At 40.2% G+C, this 10,525-nt stretch overlaps 1 protein-coding gene across 1 annotated transcript in view; it reads right to left on the reverse strand.

Moving 5' to 3' along the window:
* Positions 1-548, reverse strand: part of ca10a (carbonic anhydrase Xa) — a 378,831-nt gene extending 378,283 nt beyond the window's left edge. The window contains exon 1 of the mRNA XM_037754381.1: positions 215-548. The gene's annotated coding sequence lies outside the window, so the exon portion shown is untranslated. The remainder of the gene's footprint in view (positions 1-214) is intronic.
* Between the last annotated feature and the right edge of the window lie 9,977 nt (positions 549-10,525).

Here is a 10,525-nt window from a genome sequence, read left to right on the forward strand (position 1 = left end):
ATATTCACACACACAGTTTTAATCAAGCGTATGGATAGATCACCTGCATTAACGTTAAAAAATACAATTTAACATAGCCTGGCACGGCAGCCAAATATTTATACACACAGCTGGCAGCAACATCAGCATACAATTTGTACACCGAACATAAACTATACCCAATGAACAATAATAATGAAACAGGCCATTAGTCCATAATTGTAAATGAGCTTACTTTTGATGATTGCAGCAGGAGACGACAGGGTTTGGTGTTGAACACTGAAAGGACTTCATAGTCTGCTTTCAAAGGTGAGCAGGGACAAAGAGTTCAGTCTGATGTAATGCCCTGATGCCAGTTTTATTGACAGTTGAAGAGAGTCTTTCACCAGTAGGCCTTGGTATGGGTTAGGTTGACAAGGGCAGTTCAGCCCGACCACTGAAGTGCTATCTTTAGCAATAAAGAAAACCTACAACAAGTTACACAATTGTGAAGCCAGCTAGGTCACTAAGGCTACTAATTCAACTCTAGATCACAGCTTTAACTCAAAGGTTTGGAGGCCGAGGACAGAACAAGGCTGCTGTCAGGCTACCTGAGCATTTTTAAACTGCAGAGATGATGGTTTGACCAATCAGCAGCCGACACACCCCAGACCGAACCCACACCTCCAGCCAATTAGAGAGAGAGCACCTAGATGGGAAACAAAGATCCTCACCAGACAAAGACACTCACTCTGACACAAAACACAAACACATTTCAAATTGAGAATGATGGCTGAACTTCTTCCTCCTGCTCCTCAGGCTTCTGTTCCTCAATGTACAGGTGTTTCCGTTTAACAAGTGACAGTGTTATCTGGTGACATTCAGCCAAATGTATATGAATACTCGTAGTAACTTTTATTTAACTGGTTGACGTAGATAATAAACACAGAGGAGTATTTATTTAAAATGAATAAAGTCAAATTCTAGGATTACTGTTTGTGTTAAAATACATAAATAAATACATACATATAAAATAAATGGAAAAAATAAATGCAAAAATGAATAAATACATTTAAAAATGAATAATAATAAAAAATAAAAGGGGAAATTAAACAGAATATTAAATAAGGTAAATAATACAAAGATAAATAAATCAATTTAAAAATGAATAATAATAAAAAAATTAAAGGGAAAATTAAACAGAATATTAAATAAGGTAAATAATACAAAGATAAATAAATAAATTTAAAAATAAACAATAATAAAAAAAATAAAAGGGAAAATTAAACAGAATATTAAATAAGGTAAATAATACAAAGATGAATAAATAAATAAGCACATTAAAACAAAAATATAAATTTATGTCACATTTTATCAATTAATGGCTACGTTTATTTATTTATTCAATTGTACATTTTTGATTTTGGCAGGTTCTGTCCTCCACACTACGAAGTATGTCACTGTCACGTCACTGGTTCCCATTAACGTGTATTTGTGTAATACTGTGTGGGATCCAATCATAATTGGACAGCTTTTACAATAGTTCAAATAGACTGTAAATATTAATCAAACGATCAGAGGTGGCAAACAATGATGACCAGGAATCCAGTTTTAATTAAAAGGCAGAAATACACATCCCACTTGTACTGGTCAAAGCAGAGCTCTAAAGCCCTTCAGAAGCCATTTCTATTGCTTACCCTTGACATTTCCAGTACTGGTAGTTCCTGCTGTGAATTCAGAGGGTGCATCTCAGCGCAGCGGGAGCCCCTGACACTGAAAAGATATGACATGTCAGAGCTCCATCATCCACCGACTCTGAAAGATAACTTGATTATTAATAGGTGTACAGTGACACAGATGTTAAAGAGTTTGGGGGGTTGATTTGGATTAGTAAAAAGCAAAAAGAAAGATGTAGAATTGCCACTTGTCTTTCTCACTTTACTGTTCAATTTCTCCTTTTTTCTTCCTCTCTTCATCTCTGGAATTCATATTATGTTGAGAGCTCTTTTGGGGACCATGAGAATTCATTTGACCTAGATGTTGCACCATGCCATTTTTCATTGAGAAATTGGTGCATGCTGTCTATTATAGAGTTGGTCTCCGGACACCTTCTTCTTCTTTGTTTTGGTTTTTGTCACAAGTATACCTTGTCTCATGGATATTGACACATAATGTGGATTTTGTTGTGCTCCACGTTAAGTCAAATATTGCGGACTTAAACTGTGATAAAATAGTTTTATTTCTTTATTGTGTTTTTTTTTTAATCATTTAAATTGTGTCTTTTGTCTTTTTTAATTAATATGATTTAAAATTAATCTAAAATAGTTGGAATTTGTTATTTATTTTCTAAAACGGGATCTAGCAAAATCTAGCATGACCATTCACATATGGTTGGTAAATTACATCATATGCAACAGCTGTCGGGAACACTACAAAAATGAAAGGGCAAGGATCCTGGAAAAGCCACTGAATGAACAATGGCAACAGGCAGAAATGCCATCCCTGAGACAGGTTACCCCTATACAGTATATGACAACCTCTTATCACCAAAGAAAGTTCCATTTGCTGAGGAAAAAAAATATAAATTTTTAAATATGTAAAAAGTTTAGTTTCAGATTTAGTTCCTGGGATTTTTTATGTTTTTGGGACAATACATACATAAGATGTTTATGTCACTTTGTAAACTTTGAGTGTCCAATGTGTCCCTAGAATGTCACACTGCTTATTTGCATAAACTGGGAATAGAAAAATGAGTAATAGAATAATGAGTCACAGCCAACGAGTGACAGAAAAATGTCAAAACATACTAGCTTGCTAAAAAAAAGGTTACACTTAATGTTGAATGTGTGAAGATTTATATGCATCTACTAATAGCTCTCCCCAAAAACACACAAAATATTTTTTTTAATGTGCAAAAATGTATTTAACTTTGGAAAAAGTAGTATCAAAAAATACTTTATATATACTCAAAGTCCACTTACTGGCTTTTTCCAGAGCTTACAACCACATCATATGGTTTGCTCAGTTGTTATGGAGATAGTTCAGTTGTCATAATGTGACTTTAGCAAAGAGTATAGAAGCAAAGAAACGAAACTCTGGTGTTTTTTTTTTTACAATAGCCGTTGCCGCCATTTCGGACTGAAAACACTTATTATATTTACAGTATTTTATTGTTCAGCACAGGCCAATTCGGTAGATTATGACAATAGAAAATAAATAATTTTGTTTAACTTTTGTACATTCTGTAGGCGGACTTTTTACTGGGGTCTGGTTGTCGCTTTCAGCCAAAAATGGCAGAAGCGTAGCTTTGCTGCTGGGCGCTAATGTTGCAATATAACCAACAATTGGCTTTGCTTTGCTGCTGGGTGCAAATGTTGCAATAGAACCAACAATTGGCTTTCACTTCTTGGCAATATACATTCTTTGGACTTTAGTATGGAACCTCAGTTGCAAGCTCCATATTTCTATAACAGGTGGTTATATATGATATAACATATACAGTATATCATACTTCGGTCCCATGACAACATAAGTATGTATCTCCAGGACAACTAAACCAACTCCATGCTCAGAGTAGATCTTGAGTTAAGAGTTTGTCAACAAGCCGAGGCAATCTCGGGCAACAAGTTATAACATTTTGGTGCAGTTTCACTGAAAGAAAACATTCCAAAAGGATTCGTCCCTACCATACACATTCCCTTTACTCTTCAGGGTGGAGCAACATGGAAACACAAAAGGTTGGGACTCTTTCCTTGCCTTTAGAACTCCCAGGTTAGTGGCATAAACTTAATTATGCGGACAAGGCTGGACTGAGCCTCTTCCACATGACTGCTCAGTACGGTGTGGAAAGTGCTATAGCTGAAACCTCTTGGGCATTTTATGGTCACTTCCCATCAGGAGAACATAGGCTGAAAAGGACAGTGAATTTAAGAAGTCAATATAAAGATGCACACACGTGTATCACATGCACGGGGATAACATATGGCTGAGCCTGTCCTGATATCCTGTGCAAGCTGCTGGTAAATAAGAAGACGGTCAAAGGACATGAGAGTGGCTCATAACATGACACACAAGATGCTAATGCTAGCAGGGGAGACCAGACGCCATCTGGAAACCACCAAACTCTCTGATGGTGGAAGCTCTCCATTCAGACGTTCTGACAACACTGTCCCAGGTGGAGTGGATAATGCATTGGTGCTGTACTATTTGTCAAATCATAATCTATACTAAACCACTCTTGAATCAGTACCAAAGTCTTCCGATAATCTGATGGCAGGGGTTCAGATTTATGTTGAATAGTGGTGGGAATAGAACACAACCCTGGCCAACCGGTCCTCACTCACAACTAGTTAAATACCATGACCAACCATGACCGTTCCCTAACCCTACCTCAGTGGTTGTGTTGCCTAAACCTTCCTGCGAAAATGGATGTTTATTTTGAAAGGACACAATGCATGTAACGAGCATATACTGACACGCCGTCCCTGGTCTGTGAAAAGTAATGCAAGATGGGTATCCCATACGTCAGTCTCTGATGCCAAGGGGCACTGACCAAGAGAAGGTGTTGTGTGAAACCAAGTCAACGTTGACGTATTTTACTTTACCTATGTAACTTACGCGCCACATACATAAGCTACGTAACACGTGTATTTATTTCACGGAACAAACATGCTTATTTTAACGCAAACGATGATCTTTTCCCGTCTTTTACGCACATCCGTCCGACCCAATCTCTTGAACGCAATCTCAGGAACGCCTCGAGGGAATTTATTCAAATTTGGCAACAAACGACCACTTGGACTCAACGATGAACTGATTAGATTATAGTGGTGAAAGGTCAAGGTCACTGTGACCTTACATCCATCCCATTCTCGTGAAAGAGATATCTCAGGAACGCCCGGAGTAAATTTCTTAAAATTTGGCACAAACAAAGGTTACGATATTGTTACCCTAGTTCTATAACCACAGGCGGAACCCCTCCACTGGACTCTATTGGTATTGCTCTCCTCCAGTCACCCGCACGCGTTTTCCCACTGAGGTTCGCATAAATGTTGGTGGACAATCGGAACGTGCCTACCGAATACATGTGTCACCGCAGTATGTAAGGCGGCGTCTAGCATTTCCTGGCATGCCACGCCCTCTTCAGCGAGCGGCGCCAGAGTGGCAGGGCCTTCTTGGTAGAGGGCTCCGCCTGTACTTATAGAACTAGGGTTACAATATTGTAACCTTTGTTCTAACTCACACAGGCTCCGCCCTCTACTGGACTCTATGGGTACAGTGGGTGGAGCCCGATGGATGTACGCCGTGCCGCGACACCACACTGATCCAGACCGGCTAAGGTCACTGGTCGCTGAAGAGAAAAAGGATGCCATATACTGTGGTGGCGCACATATTCGGTAGGCACGTCCTGATTGGCCGGCTACGTTTATGCAAATCTCAGGGGGCGAAGCTGTGCCTGTGATTGGACTATTGCCCAGAGGGCGGAGCCTGTGTGAGTTAGAACATCCACTTGGACTCAAGGATGAACTGATCAGATTTTGGAGGTCAAAGGTCAAGCTCAATGTGACCTCACAAAACATGGTTTTTGGTCATAACTCAATAATTCATATGCTAATTATGATAAAATGATGAAGTAGTGATATTTTGGATAGACATAGCTAAAAAAAAATTATTATAGTTTCTAGCTTTTTGTGGTGGAGGTGAATATAAAGCAGACTAGGAGAGAAAGGCAACAAGTTCTCTTTTTTCCAATTTGGCACGACCCAGTGAAGTGAACTACAGGTGTAAAAGTGACCTATGGCTAATTAGAGGGGATGGAATTATTTTTTGCTACTGATGCCATGATAGAGACTGGTAAGAATAAAATACCTACTGAATCCTAAGCGCAGAATCTTACTGTACCAGCAGAACCACATTGTGAAAGCATTGTGGCAATTTCAGTTGACTTTGAAGGGGCTAACTCTCACACCTCCTGCAGAGAGAGATAGACACCAAGGGATGAAGAGTGGTGAGGGGATTTAGAACAGGACATGGGACGCTGTCAAGAGCATCAATGATTTTTTGTCAGGGGCCCAGATCAGAGAGACGGGGGGCTGTTTGAAGTGGAGGGAATCACGCTGAAGAGGATTTGGATGCCAACAAGTTAAGAGGATGTGTGTTCCCATCAAGTGGTGCGTCTGTAACCGCTGTTAAACCTCTTTGCTCTTTCAAGCACTTGTGTCTGGACAGCAGGGGTGGGTTAAAAACTTCTGACGCAATTGTGCCTTCCTAAGGCCCGCCCCTTTCTGTTCTGAGCTCCAATAACAGTTGAGCAAGCCGGCAGAACCTCAGTCAACTTATCCCTTTTCTGTTCAACTTGGATATACTACGTTCATAGGTAACAAATTTCTTTAAAACAAGTTGTGCTAATGCATAAAAGAAATTCGTGGCATTTAAACAAATTTGTGTAACTTTGACAGCCTCTGTAGTCATTATTTGCGTTTTTTTGCAGGTCATTATAATCGCTTTGCATCTAGTTTTAGTAATTCCGTGTCTTTCTGGTCGTTTTACATCTTTGCGTTGTAGTTTTCTTTCTCTTTGTGGTCATTTTGTGTTTCTTTTTTGTTATTTTGCGTCTTGTTTTACGTCTTTCTGGTCGCTTTGCGTCACCTTGTGTTCCTTTAGGTCCTTTGACATCTCTTTGTGTTGGTTTTACATCTGTTTTTGCAACTAATTTTAGTCATTTTTGCATGGCGCTTTACTTCTCATATTGCATCCTCTGGTCATTTACGTCTCTTTGTATTTTTTGGGGGGTCTCTTTGTAGTCATTTTGCATCGCTTTGCAAGTCTTTTTAATTGTTTCTCGTTTCAGTCAGTTTTCTTTCTCTTTGTTGTCATTTTGCGTCGCTTTGTGGTGTTTCATAACCCCCATGGCCATTCATTTCACCTTTTTCCAGCAGCGTAACATAATTGTGATTGGCCCTGATGCAAGTTTTTTTTCACACAAGCACACGCTTGCACGTTCAAACGCAACCACCCCAAACAACTGCAAAGCAGACAACTGCTATGCCACCATGGAGAGGCTCACCATGCAACTCCCAGACTGCAAACCAGCCTCAGATCAGCACCACGGACAGCAGCCGAAGCGCCAACTTAACAGCCTCTCAGTGGCCAAATGTTATCACTGACACAGATTTCAGTAGGTGCACATTTTCCAACATATGAGACGTAAGAATCACAGTGCTATAGATTTGAATCCCTGATCCCACTCCTTATTTATTGGAATATCCTGGCCGTGAGCTGGCACGCCGCTTTGAGCTGTACTTTTGTCAGACGTCCAGCTGTTTATATTTATTCCTGTCGTTCGCCTTGAAATCGCCTCAATGGACCAGGAGCGGCTGATTGGTTGAAGTCGAAATGAAACGATACCTCCTAATTTCACTACAAAAACCTTAATAAGGTGGCAGCTGGCTGGAGGGAGATACTGTAACTCTGAGAGCTTCCCACTGCTGTCGGCTATATTGTATGTCATTGCCAGTAATCACGATATTAAATGTATTTTGTGTTCAAAAAGAACAAACAAAGGAAGATAAGTGGTTACGTCTCCAGTCTGATCTCGAGCGCACAGCTGATAGGTAGCCTACGTGGTTTGTTTGCATGACGTAACAGAAGTGCATATAACGGATTCAGTGCGGACACGGTGTAGGACGAGGATTTTTGGGCCCCTGACACCTTCCGTCGATATTTACGCCACAGCATTTTTCTACCCATTTGAGTTCGCTATGATGAGTTCGGATTCAGGGCCTCTACGTGGAAGACTTGCTCAGTAATTCATTCATAATACTACCAAGCTAACTACCTACCACCTCCTGACTCTGGTTGGAATGGCACCAGGGGGGGCCAATCAGATTCCAGTTTTTTTTTGTGCCACCCCTCTTATCCCGCCCCTGCTGGGTCAGAGACATTCTGGTAAAGGGGAGCCGGTGGTTACATACATATTTCAAATTCAAATTCTCACCCGTGTCTCTGAGTGCACACACAGCTTTGTGGGCTGAGAGCTGCTGGCATGAGCAACACAGAACCAAACGCCTTTTTAATGATTGAAGAGGTGCCTCGCTGTGAGGGACAGAACAGTAAACTAGCTCTCCTCTGGCTTTCTGAAAAGCTGAAAGGGTACAAACGTAAGAATGTCGAGGCTTGCAACTTGCCATTATCCAATTGAACACATCCTTTTCAAGCTCAATAATAGATGTCAGCCATCCGTCGGGGTATCAACAGATGTCACCGAGCTAATAGAGGAAATATTTTTCAGAGGAAGAGCACTGTATTAAATGTTCATAGCAGCACATTATGTCCAATAAAAACAAGTGGGGAAGTTACTGTATTTCAGTGTGAACGAACAAGCCTTCCTCTGTGGATACACTGAACAGAAATAGCCTTTAGCGCCTTCATGTATGTTGCTCTCACATTTGAATTTTCACAGCTTGCATCTTCCCCAGCAGCAAACTGCCAGGCCTGTCCTTTTAACAAAGCCAGGCTTTCTAAGGAACACATGTTTTCTGCCAAGTGGCTACAGTCCAGTAAATAAAACATGGATCTTACTGAAGCGCCTCCTGTCTCATGCTGCATGCAGTCCGGTGCGGCCAAACGTGAAGCCAGCCATAATGACGGCGGAATGCACAACACGGGCAACTGCAAATAAATGTACAGAGAAATGTTTTAACACTTTTGCTTTGTAAAAAAAATAGTTTAGTGTGAATTTGTTTTGGTATATTGAATAATATACACCAAAGAGGACAAACAATTTTTAGATGAGACAAGACAATTTATCTTTTCGAAATTAGTGTTTATCCGTGTCATTTGTTGCTTATTTTAAACGTTTTTGGACGAAATTGTACCTACTACTAGATATACAAAATCTTAGGAGATTATGTATTCGGTCGTGTGCATCTGCCTGTCTGTCCATGGCTAATCTCTCATACTGCTGGACCCATCAGCCTAATATTTCATATACTCATTTATGACTGTATGCTCAAGGACCTCTCGTGGTTGCAGATTCACACTTTTTGAAAACATAATTACTATTCATAGTTTGAACTCCTCCCACTCCTGCACTATCAACATATTTTATTGATGGTTTTATACCGTCATTGACTGCTGACTCCTCACCACTCTTAACCGGCTGGTAAGCTGCAGCAAGTGATCAAAAACTGTTTCAGTTTGGACTCTTGTTTCCACTACGGATTACGAATTGTTACTCTCAATTTGCACGCCTAGGTACTACACTTAGTGCACCTTTCTAGTTTATTATCATACTATTTATTATTAAACGACACATTCTCACTCCCAACTTGTCAAATACTGACGCTTGGTCAGTGCCCCTTTTGCGTTACTTTTGGACAGTACAGGGACGGCGTGTCAATATACGCTTGTTACATGCATGGTGTCCTTTCAAAATAAATAAGGTTTAGGCAACACAAACACTTAGTTAGGGTTAGAAAACGGTTGTGGTTGACATTAACTTGACTGACTAGTGTCTCACGGGACTGACGATACCGACCGTCACGTGACCAAAGACTGACGTGACTAAATAAGTCAACGTTTAGTTTCTTTTAGTTTCTTTCAGTTGAAAGCCCGGTTCATCACATACTGTTGCTAAAGGGTGCCTCCGTACGTCGGTCTCAGATGCCGAGGGGCACTTACTAAACAGCCGTACTAAGAAATACGGTTGACGAGTTGGGTGTGAGAACAGGTTGATTACATTGATTAATTAAATGATTGATTAAAGATATATATATATATATATATAAAACATTATTTATTTATTTTATTGACAGTGCCCCATATAGGCTATTGGTGTTTTCCAGTGGGTGTTTTGGTCTGATGGATAAACATAGTTTGTTATCACTTCAATTCAAACTATCTAACAGGCAATTTTCAGCACATTATTGTATAGCATACTATTGTTCAGGTTCCTTTTGTAAATTAACACACGATAATAATACCCACATCACAAATGAATCATACTGTCCTTGGCCAATCTTGCTTTCCAATAAATGTCATCAATATCTTTTGAATAGCTTTATAGATATCCTGCTAGGCAACAAGTGAACAGACACACGCACCCATAATTATTTCTGAAAAGTGTTAACCTTGAGAAAGTGTCTGAATTTTGAGATAAAATGTGAGATGTTTTAATAGTAAACTTCAGCAGCTCGGGCTCTGCCTTGCAAACAGTCTGATCTGTGAGCACAGAGGAAAAAAAAAACTTCTCCCACTATTCGCCTGCAGTGGCTTCGGCAGTGACAAACAAAACCTCGATCACAAACAACCAAACATATACGCTCCTCGAAACAAATAGTCTAAACAAGCGCTTCAGGAAACTTGGAAGGCTGTCTGCTGATGCCGCTTCACGTCTTTTTAGCTGAAAGCCTCCACGGCTAAATGCAGCCAATCTGACAAGTGCCACGAGTTGACAGGCTATATACGCAGTCGATGTGGTGTGTTGGGGAAGGAAACGCTTGTTGTGCCGCGGAGCAGTTTCCTGTGTCAGTCTGATGAAGACTGTGTGTGTGTTTACATATTCCGA

Source organism: Sebastes umbrosus, chromosome 20, assembly GCF_015220745.1.
Source record: "Sebastes umbrosus isolate fSebUmb1 chromosome 20, fSebUmb1.pri, whole genome shotgun sequence".
Classification (NCBI taxonomy): Eukaryota; Metazoa; Chordata; class Actinopteri; order Perciformes; family Sebastidae; genus Sebastes; species Sebastes umbrosus.